Source organism: Myxine glutinosa, chromosome 2 (assembly GCF_964187855.1).
Source record: "Myxine glutinosa chromosome 2, kmMyxGlut1.1, whole genome shotgun sequence".
NCBI lineage: Eukaryota > Metazoa > Chordata > Myxini > Myxiniformes > Myxinidae > Myxine > Myxine glutinosa.
The window spans coordinates 154,958,732-154,981,294 of record NC_136262.1 but is presented as its reverse complement, the minus strand read 5'-3'; the positions used below and the strand labels follow the sequence as shown (position 1 = coordinate 154,981,294).

At 45.6% G+C, this 22,563-nt stretch overlaps 1 long non-coding RNA gene across 1 annotated transcript; it reads right to left on the bottom strand.

Moving 5' to 3' along the window:
• Positions 1–12,904: 12,904 nt before the first annotated feature.
• On the bottom strand, positions 12,905–14,573 carry LOC144890922 (uncharacterized). The gene is made up of 2 exons (XR_013622584.1): positions 14,011–14,573; positions 12,905–13,668 (listed from the first exon to the last, which is right to left on the bottom strand). It is a non-coding gene; the product is annotated as an uncharacterized LOC144890922 (long non-coding RNA).
• Between the last annotated feature and the right edge of the window lie 7,990 nt (positions 14,574–22,563).

The following is a 22,563-nucleotide window of genomic DNA, read 5'->3' as shown; positions in this document are numbered from 1 at the left end:
TCAATAGCGTTCTCCCTTTTGCGTCGATACACCCACACACCAGATTAGAAGTTAGTAGTTCGTTTATTTTTCAAGATATTTCGCTCACAATGTTCAGAAATATATATGGTGGCGGCCATCTTGGATTTTGACTTGGCGACCCAATTTTCAATAGCGTTCTTCCTTATGCCTAGGTACACCCACACACCAGATTGGAAGTTGGTACTTCGCTTATTTTTCAAGATATTCCGCTCACAAGGTTCAGACTTACATGGCGGCGGCCATCTTGGATTTTGACGTGGGTTGCACCCACACACCAAATTAGAATTCGGTCCTTCGCTTACGCACGCACGCACACCTTGCCTCCTAAAGGCAAACCTCCTGCATCAGATCACGCAATGTCCGGTCCAGTGCCTCAAGCATATGGCTATATGTCATTGGTGCTTCATCCCACACAATGAGAGCTGCTTGGCGTATAAGTGTGGCAAGCTTAGCTCAGTCAGGCTAAACCCTTAAACTTATTATCCAAATTGCTCAACCTTTTATTTGGGCGGTGCATTTGCAACAGAACGCGGCCTCAATTTATTATCCATATTGTTCTTCCCTTTATTTGGGTGGTGTATTGGTAACAGACTACAGCCTTTGTTTATTCTGAAAATTGCTCATCCCTTTATTTGGGTGGTGTATTGGTAACAGATCAATGCCTCGAGTGCTCCAGAAAATGTGAAATAACCCAGGTTACATACACATGGCCACTGCTTATGTGCATATATAATACTGTACATTGTGGTTACATAGCTCAGATAGAATGCAATGTCAGTATTGCACAAGTCTGTAGGTTGACACCTGAAGGCTGAGCCCTAAAGTCTGAGGCCTATATACTTGAAGCTTGAGGTCTATTGCCTTCACAAGGGCCACAATGCTTATCGGCACCAATGTTTACATTTTTGATGTTTCTTTTAACAGTCATTTTGGTTGTTTTATACCAAAATGGAGAAGTTATCGGGCATGGCGATTATGAATATGAGGCTTCCGAAGACATCTTTAAGCTTACCATAGCAAACAAGTACAAAAAGTTTTAATTAAAACAAAAGCCGCGTCGATGTTACACAATGCCTAGATGCAGCTGTGCCTATAACGTCGATGTTATAGGCACAGGACATTCCTATTGATTCGATTACTTGATGTTATTTTTGTGCAAAGTGAAAATATATCTCGGCAATTTCCCGTGTGTGGCGACGAATTTTTAATACTAGGGCGTGCCCGCACGTACGGGCACGCCCGTACGTGCTTGCCCGTACGTGCGTGCAAAAAAACATGCGTGCAAACAACAACAACAAAAAAAAACTTTGAAACCACGTGGCAGTAACAACCACAGAACCCCCCCCCTCTATTTACATGAAATGGTTTGGTCCATTCGCAATGACCACAGAACCCCCCCCCCCCCCCCCCTCTATTTACATGAAATGGTTTGGTGCATTCGCAAAGCCAAAGCGAACGGCTTGCGAGTACGGTGACCATACCTTGGGAACCACTTGTCCGATTAATTTCAAACCTTGAAAAGGCACATCCTCGGGTCCCCAGCAATATACCTGGCAAGTTTCAAGTATATCGGACCGGTAGTTGTCGAGAAACAGCGGTCGCATACATACATACTATTACAGACACGACTTTGATGTTATGGTGGGCCGAGCGGAATGGCCGCCGTGTCCGCACAAGTTACCCGATTATACTCGAACCTTGGCCGAGTCGCGCTACGCTAGGTCAATGAAGGAAAAGGACACAACGGCTGGGATTAAAATGACACGACACCAGGGGTACGGTTCTCAAGACCTCCGGAGGAGGTTATATTATGGCGGAAGGTTAGATTACAGGAATGGGAGGGACAGCATAGGAAGATAGGCACTTAAACACGGTCTTATACTAGCCCCGACAGACGACAGATAAACAGGACAAAACTGACTCACACGGGGATTGATGGCAAGGAGGGGCAGGTCTTCGATGGCTCAAGGTGCACCTTGGCTCAGGGGTAAAATCGACCCGGTCCGGTCCAATGATGCGGGGAGGTCGCTCAGCGCTCGGAGGTCGCGACTTGTCTTTCCAAGCTGGGGGCGCATCTTACGTCACGTCCGGTAAGTCGCTGCGTATATCCGGCGGGGAGTGACACGCCCTCGGCTCGTTAGCTCCGCCCCAGATGGAATCGGTCCGCCCTTCTTATTGGGTGCGGGGGGGTTACCGGCTCCGCCCTTGACGAGGAGCTGACAGCCAGCCCCTTCGTGGTAACCCCGTGGAGCGCATGGGTAATGGCGGCTAACCACGCCGGAGTGAGGACGCACACTCCCCGCGCCGCGCCGCCCCCAATCTCCTCTGTTGTTGTAGTTGTTGTTGTTGTTGTTGTTGTTGTTGTTTCATGGGGAAGATGGGAGTAGGTATGGGGAGGTCCTAAACTCACTACTGGTGCCATACAATCACATTCTGGTGCAACGAAGAGTCAGAATTAATGGAAACGAGTCCTTAACTGACATAGACTAAGAATAACTAGCAAGATGTCCGAAAGTTGTCTACGTGAGATGTGCTGGACCTGGGCACGACATTTAATGGGGGAAAAAGGGGAAGGTCGGTTCTACAGAGTGTTATTTACAGGCAATGGGACTAGGGAATGGGGGATTGGGGATAGTTGGGGAGTATTGGGGAAATAGGGGAATATTTACAAGCGGATATGGAGGCCAAATGCCATATCCGCAACATTGCACCCTTCTCTACCCTCGGGGCGTCCCGACCCGATAAATTTTTACCTATTTTAGTGTGGCACTCAGATGTAGTTCCCTCTACTATTAACTCTACCCTGAGTGCGACAGTTTTACAGATATTCACAAATGAGTAAATATGTCCCCCTGCGACGTTGCACCCTTCTCCTCACAGAAACACGCCCACAGGATAACCGAATCGCGGAAAGAATTCTCAAACTAAACATACAGCCGGTAGGGAGCATTATTTACAAGACTACGCTGCTATTTACACTACGATCCAGGACCTGTTTTTGGAGGAACACATGCAGATGTTATGCATAGAGAGAGCACGCATGCCAGCATCGATACACCAACCCACGAGTGCTCTGTGGCCTTACGGCCTTTAATAATGTGCAGAGCACCCCATCCAAGCACCAAAAGCACCACCCCAGCACCAATCGGTGCAGTCACCATTGTTCATTAAAATAAAAATAAATTCAACAACCCCTAACCCTGCAGGTGTCTCTTGCTCTTCATGTGGTGCACTTGGCCTTCTGGCTTCTTTAAAAATAAAGAAAGGCGCCAACCGCGTCCATTTCTGTATTGTGGCCGTCAGGGGGCCAACTAAAAGTGGTTCACCTTGTATGGCATAGGTGCCACGTTGACCCATAGGTCCATCCACGGGTGGTGCTTGGCCGCAAAAGAACTGCGGTCCATTGTGGGTGGCCACCAAAATTGCGGTCCATACGGTGTATCGATCCAGGCAGCAAGCAGCGAAAGTGCAGGCCCACAACTGCGGAGCCAGCACCTCTCTCTCCTCTCTCTCTGCCCCAAAGCCAGATCCTCGGAGGTGGGAGACAAAAGAAGCAGACAAGTGAGTAAGGTGGTAAGGGCGCAAAAGTGCACGCAATGTAAGGTAATGCACACTGGGGGCACATGGGAACCAGGTGAGACAGGTACGTTCCTACCGTACGCCCCCCCCCCCCCCCCCACCAGGTAACCTACATGGCCCCTCCCTTACCCCTTACTGTATCCACAAAACACAACACTACCCATAAACATCTACTTTACTAATCAACAAACGTCCCTACTGTCTTCCCCGTTCCTCCCATAAACCAAATTCGTCTTCTCTCCCTCCTAACCAATCAAATTTGCCATTTTCAACTCTCATCAAAATTTGCCATCTCCAACTCAACATCATAATTTGCTATCACCAATTCATCATCAGTCCCTCCTAGGGAGGGAGAGATGGAATCACCCCAATGTCTCATCCACGTCGTGATGCGTCTCACAAATCCAACAGCAATCCTTACTTCCTGCAACACAAAACAAAGAAAACACAGGTGTGGAGTCATCATCATCACCTCAGGCAAGTGGCTGCGTATGGTGTGACAGGTTCATCAATCCTAACTATTTCCTAAATGACTTTAACAACTTTACACTACCCGGGGTCTTTCTCCTGCCAAACCATTGGCCCTCTTACACTATGGGTTCTAAAAACCAATTCCCATTGGCCAAACTGTGGTGCCCTTCAATTTGAGGTCTCACTCCCCAGATTCATCTCCCGGTGCCCTCGCACAATTTCTGGGCTGTGGCGTGTACCTCTCCCAGCGGGTCTACCCACCTGCACACCTCCACCACTGCAGTTGCCTCCGAGCTTACCTGCTCCTTACCCTAACCTAACTACCTGGGGAAGGCCCTCTGGCGCTCTCCCCACTCGGTGCCCTCTCTGGCACTGGGCTGCCCGATCCACACCCGGGATCCTCAGGCACCCACTCACAACTACCGGCTCCCAGAGCCCACCTGCGGCCTCACCTGGCCGACATCCTCACAGTGGTGGAGTGCCCAACCAACTACACACACTAACAGGCTACACGCCCAGCCATTTCCACAACACTAATGCACCCATCCACAATACCATTCTGCAACCGCACCACAAATGCCAATATCCAACCACAATTTACCTATACCCTCTACCTAACACTTACACTACCCGCCCCGGGTACTCGTGAAAGGGGTCCACTCTTCCCCCATCCACACCTTCGCACCATGCACACCACTCCGTACCACTTACTCCAACTCTCTCCACACACCTGTACCTGCACACCTGTGCTCTCACACCTGGTGCCACCTGCACCCTTCTCTCCCCAAGCGCATTCGCGCTGATCCACAACACTCATTACTCACACACTGTTCCACACACCTGTCCAGTTGCACACCTGTGCAATCACACCTGTTCAATTCTCACACACACGGCATCATCTCAGCTAACTACTCCCTTCTGAAACTTGCGCTTCCCAGTCGTCCCTTTAAACTATTGCGCTCCCTCGTCATTATCATCCACACTAATCTACCTGCGTCCCCACTACAGGTATCAGTCACTAACTAAACTTAACGTCACCTAATGTCATCTTCGCTAGATCCCTACAATATAACCTAACCCCTCCCGGGCTAGTTTTCACTGCCATACACCCCATAAACTATTGCTCCTTTGCCCCACTTTTGTGAGGGATGACAGAGTTGCCATCCCACGGCTCGATCTCGGCCTGCCGGAATGCCTCAACAAAACGTGGTCGCCATGACGACCCTTCCTATCCTGCCGCCCGCTCCGCCTGGTGGAGCACGGACGCGGCCGTTCAAAGCGAGGCCCAGCACGCACCGAGGGCCCGATTCGGCTAAAAGTCGCTCTAACCTCTAAACCGGTTACCGTCGATGCTTCACCTGGACGCTTACACCCCGCAGCCCGTTCCTTGCTCACACATCCAGCCGTGCCCATGCTCCTCGTACCTTTCCTTACACACCCAGGTACACCCATTCCACTCACAGCCTTGGTCACACACCTGACCACCGAACACTTTGGCACACATTCGTTGGTCGCACACCTCACCAACACACCTCTTCGCGCCCCCTCCTCGGTCACCTCCTCTGTGACAATCACAGGTGTGCTCTCATTCGCACACCCAACCACGTGCCTCACCACCAACTCCAGCGTGCATTCCCACTCACGCTCTACCATTCCAGGTGTGCATCCTTCCATCCCAGGTGTACATCCTCGCTCACCTGTCACAACCAACTCACTCTCCTTGTCACTCTCACTACTCTCACCACCACTCTTGACAGCGCACTCACCCTTACTCTTGACAGCGCACTCTTTCCTCATGCACCCGTCCGTTACACACCTCTCTCGCGCACACTCTTGCGCACACTCTCCCGTCACACCCTCCGTAACACTCACCACAGGTGTGCATTCTTCCTTGCCTTTGACAGCGCACTCTTTCCCCATGCACCTGTCCGTCACACACCTTTCTCGCGCACACTCTCCCGTTACACCCTCTGTAACACTCACTACACCGCGCTTCCATGTGCTCCCTCGCACGCGCGCTACGACCGACTCACTCTCGCCAGCACCCTCACTCCTTGGCACGCACTTTTTCCTCACACACCCCAGAGTCGGACTTTCTTGCACACCTCCTTTTTCGCACACCAGACCTGTCGCACACTTCACCAACGGCCTCTCACGAACACCCGGGTCCATCTCGACCCCCAAGCTTCTTAAATCCCCTGGCGCATCATACGCACGACCATATTGGTCACCACTTACACCGGGTCCTCTTCCTCTTCGCTTCTCCTCCATCACCTGCGAATCCCTCATCCGGTTAATGAGCACATCATCACGATCCAAACACAGACTTTGGACCAATTCTTTTATCTCCTCTTTTATCTCTTTCTTATCCCCTCTCCGTCGCTTCTTAATTTCGCTCACCCCTTCTTCCACTTCTTCTAATTTCTGCTTCACCTCCTTTATTCCCCGGTACGTCCCTTTAAGTTCTTCCTCTAACTCCACTTTATTTTTTTCTATGTGCTCCCGCACCTCCCGCTCTTTAACCTCCATCACCTCTACCACCTTGTTCATTTTTCTCGTCAAGTCCTCATGTACCGTCTGACACTCTTTTTTAATTACCCCTACGTCCTTTTTCATCTCCTTCTGCGTCGATTTTAACCCCTCTATTACCGCTGTGTTCTTCTTTACCTGTCCCCCCAACTCCTTTTGTCCCACTGTCAGTTGTTCTACTCCCAGCGTCAACTCCTCAATACCAACTTGCAATTTTACAGTCCCCTTTCTCACCTCCTTCTCCATGCGCTCCTTACAGTGCCTCACCTCCTCGCGCACTCCTCCGACCTCCTCACTCACTCCTCTTCTGATCTCCTCTCCCATCACTTGCATCTCCTGCCCAGATGCCACCCTCATCTGCTCCATTTCCTCCCTGTGAGCATCCAGTTTGGTTTCTACCCCCATTCTGACCCCCTCTATCTGCTGCCCCATTTGTTTAACTTCCCTTTCCGCTTGGTCCCTCATGTCCCTCAATTTGCCTTCCATACTGTTTTCTAACCCCTCTAACCCATTTTTCACTCCCTCTATCTGATTCTCCTGGGCAGCCATTCTATTTTCCACCCCCATTAACCCATGTTTCACCCCTTCTATCCCATTGTCTAACCCCCCTAATTTCTTGTCTAATCCCTCACCGGTACCCCTCGCTTCGTCCCTCATTACCCCCATTTGGCCCATAAGGGCCCCCATCATTCTGTTTTCCATTTCTTCATTATTCTTGTCCATAAGGGCCTTCATTTGCATAAAAAAAAGGTTCAAATCCACCGGTGGCGCTGCCACGGTTGCGGGCGTGGTGACCAGCGAGGCGCCATTTTGCGCGCCCGCAACGTCGGGCGCAACGACGCTATTTTGTGCGTCTGCTACCCTCACTGCTTCGCTCTCCTTATGTCCCTCAATTTGGTCCTGGATCGACCCTGCCTCACTCTCCTCTACCGGACCCCAGTCGACTTGGTCTGCCATAGCGCGACTTTCAAAATTCGGGTTTTTATATTTTGTAAAACACAATCAAATTTCGCCGTTATAATTTCGAGCGCGTAAAACGCGCTCCGGATCGAATCTCACTCCTCGACACCAATTGTTACCCTAATGGTACAATTGGTGTTCCAAAATTTGGGCTAAATGAATTTAGTCCCAGGTCCGAATCCGACACTCCTGACACCAATTGTTACAGACACGACTTTGATGTTATGGTGGGCCGAGCGGAATGGCCGCCGTGTCCGCACAAGTTACCCGATTATACTCGAACCTTGGCCGAGTCGCGCTACGCTAGGTCAATGAAGGAAAAGGACACAACGGCTGGGATTAAAATGACACGACACCAGGGGTACGGTTCTCAAGACCTCCGGAGGAGGTTATATTATGGCGGAAGGTTAGATTACAGGAATGAGAGGGACAGCATAGGAAGATAGGCACTTAAACACGGTCTTATACTAGCCCTGACAGACGACAGATAAACAGGACAAAACTGACTCACACGGGGATTGATGGCAAGGAGGGGCAGGTCTTCGATGGCTCAAGGTGCACCTTGGCTCAGGGGCAAAATCGACCCGGTCCGGTCCAATGATGCAGGGAGGTCGCTCAGCGCTCGGAGGTCGCGACTTGTCTTTCCAAGCTGGGGGCGCATCTTACGTCACGTCCGGTAAGTCGCTGCGTATATCCGGCGGGGAGTGACACGCCCTCGGCTCGTTAGCTCCGCCCCAGATGGAATCGGTCCGCCCTTCTTATTGGGTGCGGGGGGGTTACCGGCTCCGCCCTTGACGAGGAGCTGACAGCCAGCCCCTTCGTGGTAACCCCGTGGAGCGCATGGGTAATGGCGGCTAACCACGCCGGAGTGAGGACGCACACTCCCCGCGCCGCGCCGCCCCCAATCTCCTCTGTTGTTGTAGTTGTTGTTGTTGTTGTTGTTGTTGTTGTTGTTTCATGGGGAAGATGGGAGGAGGTATGGGGAGGTCCTAAACTCACTACTGGTGCCATACAATCACATTCTGGTGCAACGAAGAGTCAGAATTAATGGAAACGAGTCCTTAACTGACATAGACTAAGAATAACTAGCAAGATGTCCGAAAGTTGTCTACGTGAGATGCGGTGGACCTGGGCACGACATTTAATGGGGGAAAAAGGGGAAGGTCGGTTCTACAGAGTGTTATTTACAGGCAATGGGACTAGGGAATGGGGGATTGGGGATAGTTGGGGAGTATTGGGGAAATAGGGGAATATTTACAAGCGGATATGGAGGCCAAATGCCATATCCGCAACAATACATACATACATACAGACAGACAGACACACACACAGAGATTACTGGAATTATAGATAGATATCTCGGCATTTTCCCGTCTGTTATTTCAGGCGGTGTATGACTGACCATGCCGCGATTTAAAAAATATATATCTCGGCAATTTCCTGTGTGTGGCGACACGTGAACGAAGCTATGCTCCTCCCTCCACATTATTGTGACGACGTATAAATTAAATATTTCATCGTGACGATTGTCATCAAATGGACGAATTTTTAATATATCTCGGCATTTTCCCGTCTGTTATTTCAGGCGGTGTATGACTGACCATGCCGCGATTTAAAAAATATATATCTCGGCAATTTCCCGTGTGTGGCGACACGTGAACGAAGCTATGCTCCTCTCTCCACATTATTGTGACGACGTATAAATTAAATATTTCATCGTGACGATTATCATCAAATGGACGAATTTTTAATATATCTCGGCATTTTCCCGTCTGTTATTTCAGGCGGTGTATGACTGACCATGCCGCGATTAAAAAAAACAAACAATATATCTCGGCATTTTCCCGTCTGTTATTTCGGGCGGTGTATGACTGACCATGCCGCGATTTAAAAAATATATATCTCACTGGACTTGAAGTTACAGGCCTTTGAGAATTCATTTCGTTCTATAAAGGGCAACTTTCATCGGATTTTCTTCCCGTTTTTTTTCAACCGAGTCTAAAACTATGTTAGCGACTGTGAAAAATGAAATGATATATCGAATTTGATTTGAAAGAAAACTGTGTGAGAGAGCAAGACACCACAGGCCTACAAAACAGGCCTCAAAGCTATGCGAGTTAATAAAATGGTGGATATTTGTTTATATGAAGCCTCTCCCACAATGGGTGGAGCTATGGTTCCCAGAATGGGTGGAGCTTTGAGGTTTTGTCTTCTCTGCAAGAACAACAAGAACAAGAAGAAGAAGAACAAGAACAAGAACAACAGCAGAGGGCACTCTATGACCAGCGTCTGCGACGCGGCTAAAAAATGGCGGACGTATCATTTTCCTGCTTGCAGTTGTGGGTGGAGTCAAGCCAGCTGTCCATTCAATGTGTTTTACCGGAAGGCTTCAGATGCACGCAGCTACGCAGTCTCATTACGTTTTTAGCTCAACTACGATGAAGTCATGACGATGTCGGTCAGGCAGTCGGTCCTTTCGTCGGTAATGGTAGTCACTCGTCTGGCAATGGGTCCATTAACATTTTCCCCTTTTTCCCTCCTACTCCTCTGAGGCCGCTCAACGGATCATTTTGAAACTTGGCATGATGATTCACGATGACGATGCGCAAAAACTAATGGAGCCCTTTTTTATTTCCATCCAGGTGGTGAGATAATTAGCTAATTAACTCAAAATGTACTATATGTTTGTATGTTCATCACCTATTGTGAGATCCTGTCACCCCACAAGATGTTTTGTTGTTGTTTAATGTAACCTCTTAATTTAAGTTGATCTTAATCATTTAATTTCACCTCTTAATGTCATTAATGACCTCTTGCTTTGAAGGACGGGAAAGAAAATGGGAGATGAGGAGAGAGAGAGAGAGAGAGTTGGGGTGGGTGTGGTAGTGAGGGGACAGTCCTTTCAGGCCCTTTTAAGACCTTTAAGATTACTTCGATACTTTACACCCTCTATACCCTTTAAGACCCCTTCTACCCCTTTAGACCCCAACTACTATTGGAATCTATCCTTTGTACCCTTACACCCCAATATAGACAATTATAGACCCCTTTGGACACTTTAGACCTGTTAGAACCTTCAAACCATTTCAACCCCTTTTGACCGTTTTAGTCCTTTTAAGACCTTTTAATAATTGTATAACCATTTTAGTCCTTTTATGACCCCTTTAGTCCTTTTAAGACCCTTTCAACACTTTAGAACCCTTTAGACTCTTATACCCTTTAGACCTCTTAGACCCTTTACACCTCTTAATGATCTAAAAGGGTTTAAGAATCCTTTAATTGCACAAAAGCAAATGTAAGGTGTTTAATCAATTCTGGACCCGCTCATCCTACATAGTTTTAACTGTGTGGATGCAAGCGTGTCATCAGGCCTTTGAGCCCCCACGGGCCCCTAGTTTTCCATCAAATCAAACTGAAAATCAACTTTATCACCGAATGCACCCCAACTACGACGACCATCCATCACAAGATGAGAGTATGTCCCACTTGGGTGTATTCATTAAGATTTTATGATGATGGTTGTTCACCCAAATATACACATTTCTTGACCAACAGATGAAATTACAACTGTGTATTTCAAATGGCCAGTTTTGGATGTAGTGAAGCAAATGTTTTTGGCCATTGTGAAGCAAATATAGTGAAGCAAATAACTTACTTTAAATGAACTAGGGCATGCCCGTACTATATATATATCTAAAATTATATCCCCCCCCCCCCTCTATTTACATGAAATGGTTTGGTCCATTCGCAAAGCCAAAGCGGACGGCTTGCGAGTACGGTGACAATCCCCCCCCTCTATTTACATGAAATGGTTTGGTCCAAAGCGAACGGCTTGCGAGTGCGGTGACAATCCCCCCCCCCCCCTCTATTTACATGGAATGGTTTGGTCCAAAGCGAACGGCTTGCGAGTACGGTGACAATCCCCCCCCTCTATTTACATGAAATGGTTTGGTCCAAAGCGAACGGCTTGCGGAGTTTGGTAAAGAAATCGCCATAGCTCGGTAACTACTTGTCCGATTAATTTAAAACCTTGAAAAGGCACATCCTCGGGTCCCCAGCAATATACCTGGCAAGTTTCAAGTATATCGGACCGGTAGTTGTCGAGAAACAGCGGTCGCATACACACACACAGACACACACACACACAGAGATTACTGGAATTATAGATAGATGACAAAGACTTTGGAGAAAATATTGTAATCTGTAGAAAGTAAGGACACAGTACGGCAGTTTTGTGTTGGCTGAGAGTCCCCTTTGGTTATTTGTTTGTCAATGTTAGTTATTTGGCAATAAAGAAGCGATGGCTTGTCCTGCAGCTTTGGGGAAGATCCTAAATTTGACAGCTCCCCTGTCTCATCCTGTGCGATAAGATGGAGGTAACCAGTTTGTTTATTATAAACTAGTAAAAAGGCTGTCAGAAATGGATGGGTTGGAACAGTTTATTTAAGGGTGCAGCTTCGTGAGCATGACAAAATATGAAGCCTCGGCCTAGTGTCAGGTGTGCTTAGATCTTTATTTATTAGACATCATACGGAAGTAAATGAACACTCATTTACTCTGCGCGCGTTGCACATCACGTGCAGCAAATTTCACCTCCCTGCGCCTTGTAGTTATAGTCAGAGAGCCTACTACACTCTATTTCAACCCATAGCATACAAAAGGTTTGACCCCCTAGAGTTGTTGGGGGTATCAAACTGAGTAAAAAAAAGTATGTAAGATTGACCCCCCCTGCTGGAACTAGTCACCAGACCCCCCTAAAATGACCCCAATAATGGGTTATTTCAACCCATCTCATACATGGACCAAATTTGGTTACAATATAGTGTCATGTCAGGACATTACAAAAATGTCAAATCTAACAACTTACCCTGCTGGAAAGGTGATGTTAGACCCCCCGCAAAGTACCCCCCAAAATGGGTTATTTCAACCCATCTCATACATGGACCAAATTTGGTCACAATATAGTGTCATGTTAGGACATTACAAAAACATCAAATCTAACAACTTACCCTGCTGGAAAGGTGATGTTAGACCCCCTGCAAAGTGCCCCCCCCTAAAAACGGGTTATTTCAACCCATCTCATACATGGACCAAATTTGGTTACAATATAGTGTCATGTCAGGACATTACACAAACATCAAATCTAACAACTTACCCTGCTGGGTAGGTGATGTTAGACCCCCCGCAATCTCCTATTGCATATACGAACCAAATTTGGTCACGATGTACAAATATAACAAATCTAACGTTACCCTTCTGGAAAAGGTGGGTGATGTTAGACCCTTCCTCAAAACAATCTACACACAAAATACATGATACTTCAAATATATAAACTCACCATCAGTCAATGAGGATTACTATTTATTATCACAAGACTCAAACATAAACGAAACATGACTTCCTGTCAGCAACAGAGCTCTTATTTTAGGGAAGACATCATGATTTATCGTTGTTTTAAAATTCATTTAAAACAATAAATGATACAGGAATAGGTCATTGGTGTGGTCATCAGCATCATCATCAGCGTGGTTTATTAAGTTTATTAAGGCTACACAGAGAGAAATGTTTACACAGCTTGTGTACAATTTTACACATTTCTGATGTTAAAATAGAACTCCAAAACTGTTATGTAAACATTTACATAGGACCTGATATGTAAAATTTTACTAATTAATTATGTTAAGTTTTACATAATTCATATGTAAAAAAAAATTACATATCTCTTATGTAAACTTTTTGCACAGTAATTATGTAAAAATAGAACTCCAAAACTATAATAAATAATATATTGTTTACTGAACTAATTATGTAATTCGCGATTCCCGGTGCACACGAAGCGGTGAGATGCTGTCATAAATATCTGCCAATGTTACCGTAGTGCAGTTCAATCTGAGGATCCTGACTTAACGACTGTGTGACATGAATCCTACTTGATTTTTGCTTTAATTATCATCGTGTCGGCAAATTTGAAATAATCACAGCATTCTAAATTTCAAACGGGCCAATGTGCATCATCAAATTCTTAAAATATAAGGGATGTAATTTTGTACCTTGTACATTCTTTTTTACTGTATCCATTGTGGTATCTCTGTCAGAGTCCATCTGTATCTGAAAATTAATATCACAAATCAAATAAAGTCAGCATACACTACAAGTGTTGGTTAATGAAATCAGCATACACACTACAATTTACAACTACAAGTATAGAAGTTTGATTTAACTATTAATCTCCATTGTAAGAGGCTTCTGAGCTTTATTAGTTAATCTTTGTAATAAGATTAAACATTTTAAATTATCAAACCAATGCATTTCAAATAATGTTTGATTGTTAAACATTTTAATATCCTCTAATGTGGAACAAATATCAACTTTGTTATCATTATTAACCAAAAGAAGAGGGGAATGTCAAGAGGAAAACATAAATTCTTCAGATTAAGTTTCCATACTTACTATATGAAAGCATGTTGCTTAAAAACTGGAAAATCTAGAATATGCAGTTCCTCAAGGAGGGGCTCGTTCAGTATCTGTGAAAGTTAAATACAAAATGTATTTGCTATTTGACCATATAATGCTCATGAAATTTAGGATAGTATGCCTACAAGTCAATCATCTCTGATTGGTTTCATTCAGGCTTCTATTATTATATTATATTTGATCATGTCATGCTATTATAAGTGCATCAACAATATTTTATTGGTTGTCCTCTATTGGCTTCCGTAGTTTACAAAAAATATTACCAAGGAGGGCCTAGCAAGGTCATTTGCATACTTTTACTAAACTAGGGGCATTAAATGATGATGTATGTCAATGTACAGACATGTCTTAAGCTGTTAAGTTGTTACATTTGATAATTTGTAATATCCTGATGACATGATTGTGACCGAAGTTGGTTCATGTAAACGATGGCTTGAAACAGGGGTACTTTGGGGCCGGGGGGGGGGGGGTCTAACATCACCTACCCAGCAGGGTAAGTTGTTAGATTTGATGTTTTTGCAATGTCCTGACATGACACTATATTGTGACCAAATTTGGTCCATGTATGAGATGGGTTGAAATAACCCGTTTTTAGGGGGGGGGCACTTTGCGGGGGGTCTAACATCACCTTTCCAGCAGGGTAAGTTGTTAGATTTGATGTTTTTGTAATGTCCTAACATGACACTATATTGTGACCAAATTTGGTCCATGTATGAGATGGGTTGAAATAACCCATTTTGGGGGGTACTTTGCGGGGGGTCTAACATCACCTTTCCAGCAGGGTAAGTTGTTAGATTTGACATTTTTGTAATGTCCTGACATGACACTATATTGTAACCAAATTTGGTCCATGTATGAGATGGGTTGAAATAACCCATTATTGGGGTCATTTTAGGGGGGTCTGGTGACTAGTTCCAGCAGGGGGGGTCAATCTTACATACTTTTTTTTACTCAGCTTGATACCCCCAACAACTCTAGGGGGTCAAACCTTTTGTATGCTATGGGTTGAAATAGAGTGTAGTAGGCTCTCTGACTATTATTGTTATTTAAAAAACGCTTCTGTACACCGCCCTTGAGGCTCGGTTTGTAAGCCACCATCTACATTTCCTACAGAAGAGACATAATTACTCTTTTACGGAAAATGTTTTTCGAGTTTGTTTTATCCTCTATAGTCTAGACCGTAGTCAACACACATTTGTGGTAAAGGTTTGGCCTTTAAAACCTACCCTTATGAAGGGGGACAAAAATCTGTACAAGGACACAAAGTGACATTGTGTTTTATATGGTAGATACTCTGCCTTAACAAGAGAGTTGGCAGAGTAGGCCTTTCACTTTCAGGAAAAGCCTTTCAATATGTTCGAGCAAAACTTCCCAGTTGAGTTTCACAAAATGACTGTGACCATGAAAAACCCCAAAAATTTAATCACATCTCTCCTTCAATAATATTTTGGGGGAAAGAAGAGTGGGGGCGAGGGAGTGAAGGGCTGGTAGGCAGAATGTTCAAGCCACAGAATGTTGGTCCAATTTATTTTAGCTGATGAAGCTTTACTAAAGAGGTCCAAACAATGCATCATCCCAGCAACATCACCTGAATGGTTGATGCAGACACATAAATCATCGGCATACGCAATGCTCTTTTTAGGGTGTGTTAATCCTCTTGCAGTAATGCCAGCCAAAAACTTCCGAAAGGTATTCAAGAGTTGTTAAAGGGATAGAGCATATAAAGCAACTGAAAGTGGACAGTCCTGCCTTACCCCTCTTTCAACACAAAAGGAGGGCACATGTTCATTGGAGATATTAAGGAGGGTATAAATGTTAGAATAACATCAATGTATTTCTGATAAATAGAAGAGGCCAAAACCAAAACGCTGTAATACTTCAAACGGATGGGTTTGAGAACCATAAATCAAAAGCCTTCTCCTGGTCCAAAGAAACAAGGCCTACACTTTTATGGTAAATCTCATATACATCTATCAGATCACGAATAAAATTACTAACCTCATGGATGTTGCGACCAGGAATGCAATAGGTTTGATCACTGCACAGTTTGCAAAATGTATTTTAACAGGAGTTAGACATAAGACAATAGCTTTGGTGAAAACCTTGTATTCAGTCCACAACAATGACATTTGCCACCATGCAAGATGAACAAGGCATTGCCTTTCTTGTGGAGCAGGTGAGTATTGCTCTCCTAAAGATCAACAGGAGTTCATCCTTCTTTCGGCTTTCTTGGGGATCAGGTGAGTATTGCCCTCCTAAAGATCAACAGGAGTTCATCCTTCTCTAGGCTTTCTTGGGGATCAAGTGAGTACTGCTCTCCTAAAGATCAACAGGAGTTCATCCTTCTTTCGGCTTTCTTGGGGAGCAGGTGAGTATTGCCCTCCTAAAGATCAACAGGAGTTCATCCTTCTTTTGGCTTTCTTGGGGATCAGGTGAGTATTGCCCTCCTAAAGATCAACAGGAGTTCATCCTTCTCTAGGCTTTCTTGGGGATCAAGTGAGTACTGCTCTCCTAAAGATCAACAGGAGTTCATCCTTCTTTCGGCTTTCTTGGGGAGCAGGTGAGTATTGCCCTCCTAAAGATCAACGGGAGTTCATCCTTCTTTCGGCTTTCTTGGGGATCAGGTGAGTATTGCCCTCCTAAAGATCAACAGGAGTTCATCCTTCTCTAGGCTTTCTTGGGGATCAAGTGAGTACTGCTCTCCTAAAGATCAACAGGAGTTCATCCTTCTTTCGGCTTTCTTGGGGAGCAGGTGAGTATTGCTCTCCTGAAGATCAACAGGAGTTCATCCTTCTTTCGGCTTTCTTGGGGATCAGGTGAGTATTGCTCTCCTAAAGATCAACAGGAGTTCATCCTTCTCTCGGCTTTCTTGGGGAGCAGGTGAGTATTGCTCTCCTAAAGATCAACAGGAGTTCATCCTTCTCTAGGCTTTCTTGGGGATCAGGTGAGTATTGCTCTCCTGAAGATCAACAGGAGTTCATCCTTCTCTAGGCTTTCTTGGGGATCAGCTGAGTATTGCTCTCCTAAAGATCAACAGGAGTTCATCCTTCTTTCGGCTTTCTTGGGGATCAAGTGAGTATTGCTCTCCTGAAGATCAACAGGAGTTCATCCTTCTTTCGGATTTCTTGTGGATCAGGTGAGTATTGCCCTCCTAAAGATCAACAGGAGTTCATCCTTCTCTAGGCTTTCTTGGGGAGCAGGTGAGTATTGCCCTCCTAAAGATCAACAGGAGTTCATCCTTCTCTAGGCTTTCTTGGGGAGCAGGTGAGTATTGCCCTCCTAAAGATCAACAGGAGTTCATCCTTCTCTAGGCTTTCTTGGGGAGCAGGTGAGTATTGCCCTCCTAAAGATCAACAGGAGTTCATCCTTCTCTAGGCGTTCTTGGAAGGCCACAAAGCAATTCAGGTCCAATGAAGTCCCAAAGCAGTTCAATTAACTCTGTTGGCAGTCCATCGAGACCATGTGATTTTCCTTTGCCAAGACTATGAAGGGCAATGGAAACTTCCCCAAGTGTGATTGTTTTCTTTAGGCTCGACTTCTGCTCTTGGGTTAAGGTACAAATACCATCAAGCAAATGAGACACACAATTCAAATCGACTTCTGTTGCTTGACAAAGCTTGGAGAAAAAAACAAGTCTAGCTTCCTGCTTGATTCCTTCAGGCTGAATGACAACAGAGTTGTCGGTGCGTTTCAGAGCAGTAATTTGGGGGTGGGAGAACCTAGATTTGAAATCAAAGAAAAAAAGATTGGCGCATTCAAATGGTTGAGCTGATTAAAATGCAATAACCTAACTAGTTGTGTGAGTGGGTTAAACACTCTTCTGGCTGGCGAGGGTTAGCAGTTCAATCTCCACCAGCTTTGCTGGCGTAATGGTGAGAGCGTCCGCTCTGAGTCTGGTCGGTCGGTGGTTTTAAACGCGGCTGAGTCATCCAAAAACATTTAAAATGGTACGTGCTTGATGCTCGACATTTATAAAGGTGTGGCAATACTGGGAGGGCAATGGCAAACCATCCAGTGGCAACCCCTTAGGGTGGTTCTTAAAAATGAAAGTTATAAAAGTCATCCTCCTAACACTTAAAATGTTTTGTATGGATGACAAAACCCTTGTGTTGAAATGTTAAGCCATAGAGACTAAATTTAGGGGTTGCACACTGAGTTTGTAGTTTCACATATTTGGCTCGCATAAATGTTTGGAGTTGATTTTTTGTTCTCCACTGCTATACTTGTGATTTTGACCATTACAGTTGACCTATGACCTTGCTATGTACTGCACATTTTGAAGTTGTTTTTAAGTTAATTGAATACAGTACAGCTGTACTCTGGTGTATGGGGTTGCTCTCATTGAAGAGTACAATCGTCTCCTGACAAGGGATGAACAGCAAACCCAAGTATCTGCTTCAAGTTGTGACAGAACATCGCAAGAGGTTTTCCGATTGCAGGAAATCAACGCTTATCAGACACAAACAATGAGAGGCTGGCAGCCCCTAAAACATGACGTATTAAAAAAATATTTCACAGGCAGATGTTTTACCTCAATACCAAAATAATTACAGGTTAGGAGTAAAACAATTCAAAAATTTTGCCTTATGTAGCGAAGAACCACCCTACTAACCCTTGCCAAGAAACTGCTTCGGCAGCAAACACGCTCTGTAAAAGAGTACGGTACGGTACATCAAAATCAAGAAAACACCGGTTCGGTAAAGTGATCGTCACTAGGCTGGCAAAAAAAGTTTCTTGCCATAGCAATAAAACCATTCAGGTCTGAGAAGTAATCTCTGAGAAGTAATCTTTAATATCAATGTCCTAAAGGTTTGATTAAGGAATGTGTGGATTTGATTTGAGAGACATCTGAGTCGTTGGTTGAAGGGAATTCTTCAATAACATAGGATTGCTCCCTCAGATACCTATCCGGAAAGGCACGGAGGTACTATTGGTTCCCGAGACACTGGGAATAATTTGTGGTGTGTAGGCATCAGCCAGTGCTGCTTCAATAGGAGTAAGGGGTGAGGAGGTTCCAGTAAAAGCTCGGGTAAAGTAGGAGTACGGAGTGCAGATAAAACAGAATCCACAGATTTGACGATTGGAGATTATTCATGGGTCCCATCATGCTCAGGCACACTTGCTAAGGCAGGCCATTGTGGCTAAGGTGCCGTTAGTGCGTAGCTTTGGGCACTATGAAGGGATAGGTACGACACCGGAAGTACAATCAGTTTTTAACCCTTCCACTTCCTCTGGGGAGTCTCTACCCAACTCATCGCTATTCACGCAAAAAAGGAATTAAGGTTGCTTTGCTCTTAAAGTTCTGCAGAGGTGAGACACATTTGCCCTCCAAGACACTTGGAAGACTGATCTCTACGGCAGGCAAAGTGTCCACCATCTTAAAAGTAACTCTTAAGGATTACACGTGGATATCGGAGCAGGTAAAAAACAGGACTGTCTGTCCCTTATAATGGGCATTCTGAGGCGTTTTCCAATTTCTCAAAGAGGATAAAAGTGTAAACGACCCCAAACATTTGAGACTGCCTTTGGAAACATTAGAAGGTGATGATTGGTTAGCTGAGAAAGCAACAAAGGAAGGTTCCGTGATGGCAGCAAGTGGGGATTGGGGAGCAGATGGAACAGCATTGGCCAAAGAGGCCACTTGTTCAGCTGGCGGGCACAGATTTAGGACAAAAACGTTTTAAGTGACTAAACTCTTCACATGAGAAATATTTTATCGTGTCAGTTAAGAAATATTGTCATGATTGTCAATACGGAATGTAACAAGAATGACCGCACTGTGCAGATGAGCTTGATGGGAAATTGGTGAAATGCTGGCTGAGATGGGCTGGACATTTGGTGTGGATGGGGGAAGAGAACAACAACAACATGCATTTTAAGGCCATGTTCCCTGCTAGAGCGGGGGTTAGCCTTGCGGTCCCCATGACAATCTTCTCCATTTTGCCCTATTTTCTGCATCTCTCCTTGTTAACCCCCTTGCCTGCATTTCTTCTTCCACCATCTTTAGCCAAGTCTTTCTCGGTCTTCCCCGTCCTCTACTTCCTTCTACATTAACTTCCATCACTCTTCTCAACCAGTCACTTTCATCCTTCCTCAATACATGACCAAACCATCTCAACCTGTTCCTCTTCACAGCATCAATCACAGGCAATATTCCCATCATCTTTCGCAATTCATCATTTGTCTTCCTCTCTCTCAACGATACTCCGCACATCCATCGAACCATTCGCATTTCCACCCTTTCCAGCCTTCGTTGCTGCTCTACGTTCATTACCCATGTCTTGCTCCCATAAATCATAACACTTCTCACACATGCAGCATACACCTTTCCCTTCAGCTTCAGCGACACTCTCCTCCTCATCAGCACGCCACTCAGTTCCCGAAACTTCTTCCATGCACATCTCACTCGAGCAACCGTTGCCGAGTCTGATCCACCTTCTCCATTCAGCATGTCTCCGAGGTAGCAAAATGTTTTCACACCTTCCAGCTTCACGCCGTCTCCAAGATCCAACTCAACATTTCCTCCATCTGCAGCTCCCTCTGTGCACACCTTACATTTGAATGTAGCTGCCACACTGGTTAATGACCCTCTCAGACCACTACATTTTTGATGAACCCACTCAGCACACATTGTACATTGAATGGAGTTCACTCCGACACCCTTCCTGCACACAGCACACGGCCACTTCCCAGTTCTTTCCACCTCAACACATGCTTTACCACTTGCCATCACCTTTGTCTTTCCGATATTCACCTTCAGACCTTTTGTCTCCATACATTCCTTCCACTTGTTCATCTTTTCCTTCAGTCCATCCATACTTTCCGCAATCAACACCAGATCATCTGCATACAACAACTCCCAAGGTAAACCCTCCTTTACGGTCTGAGCCAGCACCTCCATCACAGCTACAAATAGTAGTGGACTTAGTACCGACCCCTGATGCACTCCCACCTTCACGTCAAACTCACCACTGTTCCCGTCCTTCGTCCTTACAGCTGTGCGTGCTCTTTTGTACATTGCCATCACTACTCTGATCAACCATTCCTCCACTCCTAACTTCCTCAATGCCCATGTCAATACTTTGCGTGGAACCCTATCGAATGCTTTCTCCAGATCAACAAACCCAAAAAACAACTTCTTCCTCTTATCCATGTACTTCTCCTGCAACTGCCTCACAATGAAAAGCGCATCTGTCGTTCCTCTTCCTGGCATAAATCCAAACTGCATTTCGTCGATCTTCACTTTCTTCCTTATCCTCCTCTCCAACACCCTTTCCAATACCTTCATTCCATGCTCCAATAACTTTATCGCTCGGTACGAGCCACACTCCAGAGGGTCACCTTTCCCCTTGTATAGAGGGACGAGGGTACTCAGTTCCCAATCCACTGGAATGCGGCCTTCTTTCACCACCAGATTACAGATCTATGTCATTCTCTTCACACCCCAACTTCCTGCTGCCTTCAACATATCTCCCACAACTCCCGTCGGCCCTCCCGCTTTTCCACTCTTCATTGCTTTTATCGCTTCCTCAACTTCCTTCTCAGTTATCTTCTCTGCCAGTCCTAAAACTGGGTTACTCTCTATGTTGCCATCCCATTCATTCTCTGTATTCAACAGCATTTCCATATATCTTTTCCATCTTCCTTTAATTCCATCTGGGTCGACAACGATTTGTCCCACTTCATCCTTCAAGCAACTCACCCCCATCACATCACACCTCTCTTTCGCTATCTGCTTTGCAATCTTGAATACTGCTTTCTGACCCTCTTCCGAATCCAAGCGTTCTCCGAACATTTTCCTACATGCCTCCTGCGCCTTTGCTACCTCTTTCTTTGCAGCCTTCCTGGCTGCCTTATAACTTTCATGCTCTGCTGTTTCTGCTCCCGTACCCTTCGCCTTCTGCCACTCTTTGAACTTCTTCCTCTTCTCGTCAATCCTCTTTCCAACCTCAACATCCCACCACCATGTTTCCGAGTGCCTCGGTGGTCCTTTTGTCCATCCACATACCTCACCAACGGCTCCCAACAGACTAGCTTTCATTGACATCCAACCACTTTCAAGCTCAACCACATCATCCTCTACCCTACTCAGCCTCTCTTTTAATGCCTCCCTTACTGTCACCTCTTTCAACCTCCACACCTTCATTCTCGGTTGGTACTTCACCCGCCGAGCTCTCCTCGCACCTTTCACCCTTATGTCGCAGACAACCAAGTGGTGCTGTGAAACAGCCTCCTCCCCCGGGATCACCTTTGTGTCCCGGAGGTGCCCCCTATCTCGCCGACGCACCATCAGGTAGTCAACGGTTGTCGTCGACCCACCTGACATGTACGTAACAAGCTTATTGTCCTCTTTCTGGAACTGAGTATTACAAATCAACAAATCAGCTCCATCAGCAAACTCCAAAATCCTTACACCTTCTCCATTTCTCACACCATATCCGTAACCCCCATGAACTCCCTCAAAACCATCCATACTCCTTCCCACATGTCCATTCAGGTCTCCTCCCACCACAACAACTTCCTCATCTT